This window comes from Camellia sinensis, chromosome 10, assembly GCF_055761805.1.
Source record: "Camellia sinensis isolate YWXY chromosome 10, ASM5576180v1, whole genome shotgun sequence".
In the NCBI taxonomy this organism is placed as follows: Eukaryota; Viridiplantae; Streptophyta; class Magnoliopsida; order Ericales; family Theaceae; genus Camellia; species Camellia sinensis.
The window spans coordinates 145,863,912-145,878,480 of NC_138970.1; the positions used below are offsets into that span (position 1 = coordinate 145,863,912).

The 14,569-nt window shown below is 33.0% G+C and overlaps 1 pseudogene across 1 annotated transcript; it reads left to right on the forward strand.

Annotated features, from left to right (window-relative positions):
• Positions 1-1,772: 1,772 nt before the first annotated feature.
• On the forward strand, positions 1,773-12,388 carry LOC145801354 (cyclin-L1-1-like; annotated as a pseudogene). Its single transcript, XR_014342706.1, has 9 exons — positions 1,773-1,822; positions 7,246-7,430; positions 7,955-8,036; positions 8,133-8,272; positions 8,501-8,670; positions 9,744-9,984; positions 10,869-11,320; positions 11,856-11,894; positions 12,001-12,388. The product of XR_014342706.1 is annotated as a cyclin-L1-1-like (transcript).
• The last annotated feature ends 2,181 nt before the right edge of the window (positions 12,389-14,569 follow it).

Here is a 14,569-nt window from a genome sequence, read left to right on the forward strand (position 1 = left end):
CATCAAACATCATCAACATCACCAACATCATAAAACATCATCACACATCAACTACATCATCAAATATCATCAAACATCAACTACATCATCAAACATCATCAACATCACCAACATCATAAAAAATCATCAACATCATCAAACATCAACTACAACATCACCAACATCACCAACATCATCAAACATCAACTACATCTTCAACCTCATCAAACATCACCAACATCACCAACATCATCAAACATCAACTACATCATCATACATAATCAGTATCACCAACATTGTGAACATCATCAAACATCAACTACATCTTCAACCTCATCAAACATCATCATACACCAATATGGGATACAATATATTGACGTTTATACAATATAACAAACAAAGATACCATGCAAAATATAAAATATAACAAGATACCATACCAAATATAAAAATGACTAAATGGCTTACAAAAAAAACACTCAGGACTAGATAGAATAACATTTCCCAATATGAGATTTATGAGTAATTTTTCCTTTTATTTAACAAAAAATATAAAATCATTAAACATTAATATTCAAAAAAAAATGCCCAACATGTTAAAAAAATTAAAAATTACTCATAAATCTCATATTGGGAAATGTTACTCTATCTAGTCCATAGTGTTTTTTTGTAAACCATTTAGTCATTTTTATATTTGGTATGGTATCTTGTTATATTTTGTATTTGGCATGGTATCTTTGTTTGTCATATTGTATAAACATCAATATATTGTATCTCATATTGGTGTATGATGATGTTTGATGAGGTTGAAGATGTAGTTGATATTTGATGATGTTCACAATGTTGGTGATGTTGTAGTTGATGTTTGATGATGTTGATGATTTTTTATGATGTTGGTGATGTTGATGATGTTTGACGATGTAGTTGATGTTTGATGATGTAGTTGATGTTTGATGATGTTTTATGATGTTAGTGATGTTGATGATGTTTTATGATGTAGTTGATGTTTGATCAATGTTGATGATGTTTTAAGATGTTGATGATGTTTGATGATGTAGTTGATGTTGATGTTGATGTTGATGATGTTGTTGGTGTAGTTAATGTTGTTGATGTTCGAAAATGAGGGAAATCTAAAAAAGGCCTATAGTGAGCTTTTAACATTCAAATAGGACTTATAGCCTACAAAATAAAAGGCAGGACCAAATGGTTTAACAAATTAAAATTTGGGATTTATTGGTGTTTTGCCCTAACTAAAAATCATAATTTTATTTGTTTTATTATTTTATATTTATTTTATATAAAGTTAATTTAACAATCCCCACACTAATAACTATCATTAAAATAAACACAATTTTATTAATCCCCTCACTATCAATTACCTCGTTCTATCTTTGAAAACAAACGGGACGTATAGATTTTGTACTTTGAGAAACTATATGGAGGTTGGAGTTTGAAAAAAAAAAATTACCAACACATGGAGATACGCAAGTGATACTTATACCCCCACACCCTTTTATTTACACTCCACCACAGAAAAGAATGGCAATAGGAATCCTATCCTATGGATATCTATGAAAATCGACCCATATAAATGATTTTTTTTTAATTATCAATCGAGTAATTAAGTGGTGTTTTCATAGGATATGGGTCGGGATGGGCACCTGCCCATTTCCCCATATGTTGTGTTTAGAACTAGGTTCTCTTCTCATTCGCACAGTGAGCCTAAGCAGATTTCATTCCAGCATCACTCGGATCTTCTCACTCCAGCATCGGCGATTTGTGAAGGCAACGATCTAGCGGCGGCGATCTCCGTCGGTGCTTACCACGGTGGTTCTCCGGCGTGGTGAGTTTCTCTCTCTCATTCTCTCTTGTTCTCTCTCTGTTTCGCTTACTGAAATTAAAGACAGATTTCATTGATTTGTTGCTGAACATACATGAAATCGTCAACAATTCACTGGTTTCACTGGTTTAATCTGGGTTTGTGTTTTCGATCATGTAATTAATTCTTCATGATCATTGTGATCTGTTTTCGTTTTTCTTGCCAGATTTTTTTTGAACTCACTTCTTGGGTGTGTGTTTACAAAATTCTAGAGAAATTTCTCGGTGTTTAATTTACAGTACTGAATTAAGATTTGAATCCTTTTTAGTTCTTATAGCTACTCCAGATTCCATCAATTCTGCTTCCATTGGATGAGATTTCACTGAACAATTTGAAAATTGATAGCAAATTGGTTTAAAGCAATTCAGAAAATGGCTATATATATATAAGTATTGAGAGGTTTTGATTCATACTTGTAAAGCTTGCAAGATGCAATCTGTAAGAAAGCAAAATGAGGGAATTCAAAACAGATTATTTAAAATAGGGTAATCTTCATCTCATCTTCAGTAAACTAAAAACAAACCAAATGAATGAAGTAGTGAACACCCATTTACCAGTCAAAATTTCATCAACAGCACAGAGACTACATTAATCCAATGAAACTTGACTTCTAAATTCAATAAATTTGCTTAATGATCTGGGTGCCCGTTATCCCCCTAATACAGCAAAATGGAAAAAAAAAAAAAGCAACTCAATGAGGAGATAAAGAGGAACATACCGGTACACACATGGTTATTGGAGACTGGAGAGAGAAGAGAAGAGGAGAGAAGATGGACTGGTTCATCTCCAAATTACAACAACATTATTTTATTAGAATGTCTTTAACCCAGATTGATTTTGTTATATAAATATATGAAAACAATTTTATCTCATGTTCTTTTGAGCTTATTTGATTATTTTTAAACAAACTTTTTAATTAATTAATGTGTATTTGATTTTGTTGTTGAGCCAAATAAAAAAAATAAGATTGAATGTATATTTAGCTTTGGTTGTGAACCTTGAAACGAAAAAAAAAAAAGAAAAAGGGGGGGTCATGTTAGGTTGGGGAAATCCAAACCCATTAGGAGATGGGGAGGGTAATACAATTAGGGAATGTGGAAAAATTGTTATAGGGGAATGGGGATGGGGAATTAATATGCACCCCATTAACCTCCATTGTCATCCCCAACCACAGACGCACTTACATCGCTCATGTATTTCTAATTTTTTCCCCTAATTTCAACTTGCATGTACTTTCCCCTTGTATTTTTTCACTTTGCGTTTGATTCATAAATTAGAATAAATAAATAAAATAAAATGTGAATGACTATATAAATCATATCCAAAATAAAACAACATTTTCATTCACTTCTCCCCCCCTTTATTTTCTAAGGCACCGTTTGGGAAGGAAAACTTGGGCTAATTTAGCCACGTCCCGACAAATTAGGCTGAATCAGCCACGTCCAGACAAAATGGGTTTCACGGTTATGTTTGAAACCCTTATTGGTGTAAATTTACCAAAATGCCCTGAAGAGAACCCTCTCAATCTGAGGGACAACGCCTCATCCAAAACACACACACCCTTCCGAAAGCTGAGAAGAACAAGCAAAATAGGCGATTCGGAAAGACCAGAGGCGACGACGACATCTGAACGACCTTCGCAGAGGTGATCGACACCGGAGTACGCATCCGCGGCGGCGAACAAGAACCAACTCTCTCAAACACAAACCGATCTGCAGGTAATGCTTTATGGCCTTTCTGATTTCGTTTCCCTGCTTCCGATCTGCATAGTATGGGTTCATAACGACATCGGTTCATGACTGATCTGTTTCTTTACGGTCGTGATTGAGTTGATTACGCTTACATTACACACATTTGGGGCAGCTAGATATATAAGTATATATATATATCTCTGTGAAAAATTATTTCGGATCTGTTCTTATGTTAAAAATCTGTTTGGTTATCACGGAATGTTACGGTTACAGCTCACACATTTGGGGTAGATATGTATATATATATATATAATATATTTGATATATATATATATATATAATTTAATATATATCTGTTATTATTTATATATCTGTTCTTATATGAAAATCTATGAAATCTGTTCCGTTTAGGTTCATTACGGTTACATTTCACACATTTAGAGCAGATATATATCTGTTCTTATATATAAATCTGTTCGGTTTGAAGGCAGATATATGTATCTGTTCTTATATTTTCATGTAGATCAACCCATGGTAAAAAAACAGTCATTTTCATATTCAACATGTTCTGTTCTTGGTACCTGTTCTGTTCAAAACAGTCTGTTCTGCAATTTTTTTTCTTCTTAGAAGTCACATTACAAATTATCAATTTCAGATCACAATTTCACATTTATGGCATTCAACTGCTGACTGATGACATCAATTATGTGAATGAATATCAATTTCTGTTACAAAATTCTGTTGATTACTTATCACTGTCATGATAAACTTCATTTAAAAATCAGTCAATTACCTATTGATGAGTTATGAAATGGTCAGTCAATGACTAAGGGAAACACATGATCTGAATGGGTTTTGTCATTTGTGAGTCAATGTTGGAGACGATGTCTCCATCTGTGAAATACCTATTGATTTGAAAAAAATTTAATTACCTATTGATTTGTCAATGGGGAAAAAAATATTTTGTATACCAATAAAAATAAAGAGTAAGAACTAATTAATGTAAGCAAAAAAAAAAAAAAAAAAAAGACAAAAACATAAATTTAAAAAAAAAAATCGAAAAATCTAAGCACAATACGCCAAATCCAAACTCAAAATAAAAAAAAAAGTAACAGAAAAAAAAAATTAAGCAAAATACGAAAAATCCAATCCCAAAATAAAAAAATAAAAAATTTAAGAGGGAAAAAAAAATTAAAGCAAAATGCGCCAAATCCAAACCGAAAATAATAATAATAATAATTTAAGCAAAATACGCCAAATCGAAACCCAACGTAAAAAAAAATACCAAAATATGCCAAATCCAAAGCGAAAAAAAAAAATAAGCAAAATACGCCAAATCGAAACCCAACGTAAAAAATAAAAAATAAAAAAAATTACCACAATATGCCAAATCCAAACCAAAAAAAAAAAACAAAATACGCCAAATCCAAACCCAAAACTAAAAATAAAAAAAAAAGATAAAAAGGGCAGTTTGATAATTTAACAAAAAGACACCTCACCAAAAAGTCAAAAAAACCCTTCCCAAACAGACTTTTTAATCCCAAACTAAAATAGTCAAAAAAAAAAAAAAAACCCAAAAAGTCAAAAAATAAAACCACTTCCCTTCCCAAACGAGGCTAAATAACTCCCCAAATCCACAAAATGAACACAACATGGCAAATTAGGGCTAAATTCTGAGTGTCTCCCCCTCTCTCTGTATCTTGCGCCACTGGCAAGGCAGTGAATCTGACAATTTTCCCGATCAGTTCTCTTGCGAGTCCGGTCGTCCACCAAAGTTTAGTTCTAGCTTCTAGCTTCCAGGTACCCACTCTCCTTTCCTCTCCTCATCTCCTCAAATAGGTATATATACAAATTGGAAGAAGAAACAAAGGTTGCAAATTCACGAGGGAGGCGTTATCAATAGATGTTTAAGTTTAATTTTTATTTGGTAAGTTTTTGCGCATGTATAATTTCAATCGTTGGTTGGTTTTAGAACTCAGTAGAAATTGGTTTTCAATATAAAAATACAAAAAATGGATTTTTTTCAATTCAAATTCAATCCTGATTTTCACTGACCAACTAACCAGTATTTTGTATTTTGAGTTATAGACTAAGGAATTTGAAATTGTTTGATGTTAAACATATATGTAGGCTATTCATGCTATTGATTGTAACTCAATTGGTTTTGAAGGTGTCCTTTACTACTTTTTTTTTTTTTAATTTTTAATATTTTTTTGGTGAAAAATCAACAACGAAATTCATTAAGTAATAGAAAAGGTAGAGGACAAGAAGTCCTCATACCGTGAAGAAGGCAAACAAAATAAAAACAACTATAAAAAAACTAAAGGAAAACGAGGAAATCCAATCACTAAGGATTGCAAACAGAAGCCTAATCCCTAGAAACCAAGAAGAGTGGAACTCCTTTAAAAGGAGGAGACACAAAGGCCCAAAACGAAGCCAAAAACCTAGTCCTATCCCATAAAGAATCTACAGAAGCCTCCTTTCCATCAAAGATCCGTGAATTTCTCTCTAGCCAAAAAGTCCAGAACATAGCACAAACAATACAAGACCACAATGTTTTGGCTCTCTTAAAGCCGCCAAACCCTTCAAGCTTAACAAGAAGCATATCCTTGGAGCAACCCATTGAACATTACACAAGCTGAACAAACGCTGCCATAACTCAAGAGCTACCGAAAAATGAAGAAAGAGATGATCCGTTGATTCTGAACTCCTCTTGCACATCACACACCATTGAGGGCAAAGATAGTGATTAGGCCTTCTCCTTTGGAATAGGTCATTGGTCATAATACCTCTTTGAGCTAAAGACCATATGAAAAACTTCACTTTATGAGGGATACTTTTTCATATGAAGAAGAAACAAAGGAATGGAAGACTCGTGAATGAGTTTGTCAAACAAAGATTTACAAGAAAAAATCCCTAAAGAGCTGATATTCTACACCCTTTTATCGAAAGATAAAAATAAGGAAACCCCATCAATCAATGTCAACAAAGATGCAAACTCAATATACTCCCTATTGCTTAGATTCCTAAGGGAACTAAAATTCCAAGAAATTGGTGCCACGGTAGAACATGCCACCGGCGCAAAGGAGGAAAGGGTTTTTTTTTTCTTGTTAATCTTTGTTTGAAAGGGTGTCCTTTACTACTATAATGGTTATCTGGCCGCTAGACGTTGCAATTTAAGAGATGTGTAATTTCTTCATGTGGCAAAAAAAAAAAGTATAGACACAAGTTGGATGTCTTGTCTTCTTATTGGTTACCTTTTTCTTTTTTGGGATTCTCGTATTGATTTCTTTAATTTGATGATAAAACTTATTTCAAAAACTGGGTTGTTATCAGAGTTCTGCAAAATGGCTTTGGATGGGAGGTATAAGTTTCTTGAACACCTTTTGCAGTTGAATTTTTGGTTAATGAACAAAACCCTTTTCAGTTTAGTAACCTAGAGGGTCGCACACAATGGAGACACATACATAGAGACATGTATTTATAGATAAAACTATGTTGTTTTGATGTCCACTTAGAAGAATACTAGTCGGCTATGTGCAGTTGGATCGAGAAATCTGTTTTGACTGGACATGTTTCTCTGCCCATGTTATTGTTTGATTATTGTTTTGTGAGACAGTAGTTGTTGTCTTTTTCAATTGATCTTGTTCTGGATGCTGTTGGGATACTGAAATGTTGAGTTACTTTTTGTCACAGTTTAGGGAATCTTGTTGAGGTCTTGTATCAACCATGATTTACACAGCAATCGACACCTTTTATCTAACGGATGAGCAGCTACAAAATTCACCTTCTAGGAAAGATGGCATAGATGAAGCAACTGAAACAACTCTCAGAATCTATGGTTGTGACCTCATCCAAGAAAGTGGCATTTTACTTAAACTGTATCCTTCATTAGTTATTGTTGTTGTTGATGCTGTTATTGTGATAATTAGCATAATTTTATGCAATACTTCCGTGGGGTTGCCTGAAACAGGAATTTATCCAATCCACAACAGTGTTACTAGAAAATGCTAACGCCCTGTATTGAAACACATGTTCCGAATTATAATACACTTTTGTTCAAAAATGGTGAATTTAATGATCCTAAGCAATCCATAATTTTTTTCTATGTTTTTCGTTAAAAGTTCTCCGTAATAGGAAAAAAGTTAAATATAATGAACTGAAATCTAGATGGAGACTATACTATATTGGAGGTCAATTTAAGAAGTCTACCTTATCGTACCACATTTTAGCTCATGTGGTGTACCATGTTCTGATTCCCATTCCTAGTAACTAGAACAATCCACGTTCTAGGTAACATAGATCCACGGCAACCAAGTGCTACTAAACCAGTATGAATACTATAAATGCAATATGTCTTTTCCCATAGTTAGCTGGTGTTTTTCTTTAATCATATTCTCTGCAGGCCTCAAGCAGTAATGGCTACTGGTCAGGTTCTATTTCATCGATTCTACTGCAAGAAATCATTTGCTCATTTTAACGTGAAGGTTTCATTCTTGTTTCATTGATTTTCTAAATTCAATTGGAAACAGGACAATGTTTACATGCTTTCTGATGTGGGATCTGATCTTATTTACTTGCAGAGAGTTGCTGCTAGTTGTGTTTGGCTTGCATCAAAACTTGAGGAAAGTCTAGAAAAGCAAGGCAGGTACTCATTGTTTTCCACAGAATGGAATGTAGGAGGGAGAACTTACCAATAGAACATTTGGACACATTTCCTAAGGTTAGATTCCCTTCTCGTTATATTAGGACATTGTACTGTCAAAAACATGAATATTTTTGTCTATTTAGTAATGAAAGGTATCCAATTTTTTTTTCTCTATCTTTGCTTTTATTGTTTTTTTGAGGATTAAATATTTAGTTTTGGAAGACCCAGTCAGTCATAGAGCCTGATGCGTCTTCTTCTCAAAGCAAGTTGTTATCTTTGGAATTGAGTTTTGCCTGTTTACAGAAATATACAGAGTTGAAAATGGACCTGAATAGAACAGAGAGGCATCTTCTGAAGGAGATGGGTTTCATCTGCCATGTCGAACATCCTCATAAATTTATATCAAACTACCTTGCAGCCCTTGAGACACCCCCAGAACTGAGACAAGAAGCTTGGAATCTTGCAAATGACAGGTAGCTCTGAATTATTAATATAATTTTTTTGTACCTATTTCAGTTTGATGGTTCAATCATTTAGCTTGGCAACTTTAAACTCAACCCTAATAAATCTGACTTGATGCATGGGGTAAAGTCTGTGGCTTCTATAAGTTCTTGAGTTTGCTTTTCTACTTAGAAGTTTTGTTGCAATCCTTTTGACTTGCTTCTTGTTGAGCCTTGATGTTGATGATGAACTGTTTTCAATATTTTTTGTCCCATTAGATTGGTTTATTTATTTTCCAAAAACTATATAGCTCTCAGCAATAGTTGAATACTTGAATTTAACATGTAATTCTAAAATTAACATGTTTTGTGGTTTAACAAAGACTAACTTATGGTGCATGCTTGAATTTGAGTATAAAGGAACTACTTTGTGAAAATAATGTGAAATGATAGGTCTATAATTAGGATGATGCTCCCAACATCCTACCAACCATGGATAGAGGTCAATTTTTTACAATGTGGAATTTGATATGCTTATTTATTCATCTCTATCATGTATTGATGATTTCTCACCATTTAGCTTTTCTGTATACCTTTGACATTTTGGATGGATTTGTTTGTGCTTGTGCATAAGCAAGCAAGTTTTGTTTTGGTTTTGAACCCCAGCTTTGTATAAAAACACTTTTTATCTGCTTGTTTATATACTATCACTGTGTTAGAGAAAAAATTATGTTAATTTGTTTTTCCATTGAGGTTCTTGGACAGATAGGCACATGTGATTATTGATAGGGGTTGCTTAAAACTACAAGGAGTGAAAGCTTAGCGGCTGTTTTTTAGAACTGAAAATTCTGCACAGCAAATTTTAGCACCAAAAGTAGATTTAAAAGGTGAAAGGATGAGACAGAATAACATGTCCTTAATGTGAAGTTGTTGAATAAGGCAATTATAAATGAGAAATGGTTCGTTATTTATTTTTGATGGTGCATTATTTTGTTCATATGGCTACTTGTCAAAGAACAGAAAAATTATTCTTGTTATTCCTGCTATACCTGTTAGCACTCGTTTGTTTAGGTGCTTCTTCATTGACTATCCTTTTTCTTGATCAGTTTGCATATGACTTTGTGTGTGCTGTTCAAGAGTGAGGTTGTGGCCTGTGGGGTTGTATATGCTGCTGCTCGTAGATTCACCGTGGTGGAAAGCATTTGATGTAGATAAATCTGGGATTGATGAGGTTTGTAGAGTTCTCGCCCATCTTTACAGCCTTCCTAAGGCAAAATATATACCTGTCTGTAAGGATGGGGATTCATTTACAACGTCTAATAAATCGTGGGATTCACCTCTCAGCCAGTTCCAAAGGTGAATTCTCATTCTCTCTCTGTCTTTGTCTCTCTCTCTCACTCACACACACACACTCGCACTCTAGCCCAGTGTGCTTGCATCCATTTGCAGAGGAGAAAAAGTTAATAAAAAGAAAAGTTTCTTCTGTGGTGGTGCAATTTCCTTCGTTATATTTTGTACAGCTGTAATGGTTGCCAACATTGGCAGAGCCACATATTGCATGTGCCCCTCATTTTTTTGAAAATTATACTTTTACACTGAATTAAAAATGTTTTTCAATTTGCTCTTTTGAAGTTCCAAATATGTCGCTTCAATCTTTCTACCTCCTATTTTGTTTACTTGTCCTTTCCAACAAAATCTTTGCACTTGCCACTTTAAATGTTTAATTTTTCTTATAAATTTTGTCTCTGTGTGCGCGCGTCTTGATGTAATTTTATCTTTATTTTTTACGGACGTGTGATTGCGTTTTAAATTATGATGATTATCATGTTTAGAAATTGAACAAAAAATTAAATTAATAATAAAAGAATTTCAAAAAAGAAAAATGATTTGTTAACTCAAGAACAACTCTAAAATATAACTTTGGAATCACGTTGATCTTTAGTCATTCTACCACCAAATGAAAATTGGGTTCAGTTGGATTGTGATAAATCATGCCAAGGCTTCAATTTAATGTTGCCCCCCTAGCCAAAATCCTGGCTCCGTCACTGTTTGTCAACTTTATCACTACTTACTGCATGTCATTAATGAATGGGATGGGTTTTATTTAATTTCTTAGGAGAACAAAGAAAAACACAAAAATGGGAATCAGTAAACTTCATTTCTTCTTTAGGAAGCTTTTTTAGTGATTTGATTTTTCCTCATTCCTCTTTTGCTTAGGAAGGTTCGCTAAGTGTCCCGCCTGCAAATAATGATACCAGTACTCCCAAGGCAGCTCCGGCCACAGCTAATCTGGAATCTGGTGGGTCCAAGGGTGCACTGATAAAAGCTGCACTTAACAAGTTGAAAGAGTCTAAGAAGAGTGGTGATGATTCTGAAAGCGTGCCTGTTGAGGCAGAGGCAAAAGAAGAACCTGTATCCAAATTGAAATCTGAGCATAAGATGGACACAAGTGGGGAAAGGAACAAGGAGAGGGATTGGGACAGGGACAGGGACAGGGACAGGGAAAGGGAGAAGGAGAGGGACAGGGACAGGGACAGGGAAAGGGAGAAGGATAGACTAAAGGTACGGGACCGTGATAGGGGAAGGGATTCTGACAGGGAACGAGAGCGAGAGGACATTGAAAGGGAAAGAGAGAAAGTCAATGACAGAGGTCACCGTTCTAAGTACAAAGGAAAGGATTCAGGTTAGTTTATGAATTCTTGACAGTTATCACTTTTGAAGCATGGACACCTCCACGGACACACCCCAGACATGTGTTGGACACGCTAGAGAAATTGCCCCAATTTTTTTATTTTTTTTTCCTTTTCTAGTTGGACACGTTAGGGAAACATGATGTCCCATTTTTTAATTTATTTTTATCAAGTAAAATACCTATCATTGATAAATTTGATGAGATTAAATTTTTGACATAAAATAAATATATAAAATTGGGCTAATTACACATACCTCTTTTCTAGTTTATGAAATTACACTAATCTCCCTTCCTGAGGTCAGGGGAGGTCCATGTAATTAACCCTATAAAATTATATGTTTTGCACGTGTCCCCCGCATGTTATCGTGTATTTTTTGAAAATTTGTATATCCGTCGTGTCACATGTCTGTGCTTTTTAGGTCATCACCAAATCCCTGCAGTTACAATTCTATTTTACATTATTTTTTGGGTGCTACTTTCTTTCAATGGAAGTTGTATATCTGATCTGTCATCTTTATAAATGCAGGAGGGCATTCAGATAAATCGAAGCATCATTCATCTCGAGGTTAGCATTCTATTTTTCTTCAAATGTTGATTCTAATAGTATGCTTGGTATATATTTTTCTTAGTAAAGAACTGAATTCTAGCTTCTGCCAATATTTCTTCTGCAGATCATGAATACCATGGCTCGTCTTATTCAAGGGACAAGGATCGTCACAGACATCATTAATATTCTTGAAATCCGATTTCAAGGTGTGCCTGTATACCATTTCAAGTTTTAGCTCCCCAAAATACTGTAGTTATGTATAACCTTGGTTTGATTGAGCTGTTAGTCTGCTAAATGGGAACTTGAATGGTGTGAAAAATCTAAAGATTGATTAGTGATCCCTTTTTTGGGTAAATTACACTTGCCACCTTTAAGTTTGATTATATTGCAAGCAGCACCTGGAGGTTGGGGTGGGTCCAAAAATATCTTGTGGGAGAATGTGAATGTGATTTTAAATCTCTATGATTCTAGCGTTTGAAATAGATTGGAATTAAAAACTGATTATTGATTAACTATTTCAGTAGAATCCATATTATTCTTAAACGAAGTAGATTCCTCTACTATTTGCATTAGTTTCGGCCGCTTTGTAGTCTTAATAAAAGAGAAGTTAGTGTAATTATGTCAATTGTGTGATTTATAGACATGATTAACCTCTAGATTTTAGAAAACCAGTATGTCATCTTTTTCAGAGAACTTAAAGAGGTGTTTGAATCATTTACACCTATCATTAAGAGAGTAGTAAATGAGAGTTCCTATTGTAAAACAGAATACAAATTCAACATCTGCATCATGAAAATCTTTTAGTTGAAATAATTGGCCAACCAATTTATCTTTTTTGCTTTCTCCCACAATTGACTAACCAAGTAATCTTTTTAAATTTTTTTATTTGCATAGGTGAGCTTGATTGAATCCCGTTTTTTGGTAAAATTAGTGACTGAATTCCAATTTCAAGTGCGCCCACCTTGCAAAGAGCAAAGTTGGCTTGATCAGTGCGAAGGTTCAAGACTTAACCGAGCCTTAGCAGAGAACATTAATTGTTGTTTTTTTTTTTCTTTCTTCTTTTTAAGTGCTGCTATACATCTACTGATCTTTAGCATAGTCTTATTTCACAGCATGCATTGTATGATCATGGAAATAACTTGCTTGGCTCTTTTTTATATTTTATCTTTTATATAATTTATTTTAAATTCAAATCAATCACAAGTGTATCTCAACCAACAAAATTGGACAAATATTCAATTACTTGCAACATATTTTTGTTTCTTTCTATGTACATGTACTATGTGGTTACATTGTCCTGCTGCAGAATGCTATGGTTGATCCTCAGGCCCATCACAATTATTTCCTTCTCTGGCTGAAGTTCATCTCTGTGGAATTTCCCAGCATGCATTTCTTTTTCTTTTTAAGGTCCTGTTTGGGTGGAAGGTGTTTGTCATATTGCTAATAGAAAGCCTTCTTTTTTTTCTTTTTTTTTGTGTTTGTCTTTAGTGATATTTTTTTTTTATAATTATGTAAAATTACTTTTCTGGTCCATGTATGAAAGAAATTTCCAAAAAAAAAAAGGGCTAAAAAAGTAATTTTAGTTATTTCTATTTTTTATGAACTTTTTAAAATTTAATTTTTAAATTTTTTTGAAATTAATTTCACTGAAAAAAAAAACTCCAATCACCCAAACTTAAAAAAGCTAGACCATTAGCTAACAATAGTGAAGACCATTTTTTTAAGCAAAATTTGGATGTGGCATTTAAGTTTTATTTTATAAAAAAAGTTTCATTGAGAGTTTTTATTAGTTGAGAATCTAAAAGAAAAGGATAAATTACACTGACATCTTTCAGGTTTCTGTTTAAATACAAATCTCTTCTTACGTTTGAAACATTATATATTTTTTTTTTTTGAGGTTTATAATCTCATTACAAATTGCTGTCTAAATGATTGATGTTATGCCTTCAAATTTTTTAATTGACCATACTGCCTTTTAATGATAATGTTTTGTATAATTTTTTATATATGAATATAATTTTTTATTTTTATTTTTACCATTATATTTAGATTAGATCAATTTAATATAGATATATTTAAAAAGTATAAATTTTGTGCACACAATTTTTAAAAAATCATTGAATATAACAAACAAGATAATGTATTGAATTTTTATATTTTTGTTTCTGGTGAATTTAAAAAAAAAATTACAAAATATTATACTTCTTAAGTATACCTAAATGAGGTGTATCTAAAAAATAAAAATAAAATGCTTAAGATATTAAAAGAAATCAGTAAAAATAAAAAAATAAATACGAAAAATTAAAAAAAAAAACTCAATTTTTTGTGTAAGTTAAACTAAAGAAGATGATTGTTATTTCCATTGAAATGACATGAACAAAATATCTGCATTATTTTATATGAATAAAGGTTAAGGATAAATATGTCATTTAATTTGACAGGGACATAAGTGTAATTTTTTAAATATGAGGGGAGATATATATTAAATAAAAATCTCAAGGGATATCAGTTTAATTTACCCAAAAGAAAAAAAGCGACTTACCTAAAATTTCCCAATAACAAAGACGATTTTTGAAGATTTTTCATACCACACAAAAAATGTTTGAGACCCTTAAAATATTTTCATGATTGCATGTATAATGATGTTGCATGATATGTGTAAATTTTTTATTTGTTAGAACGTCTCCAATGCT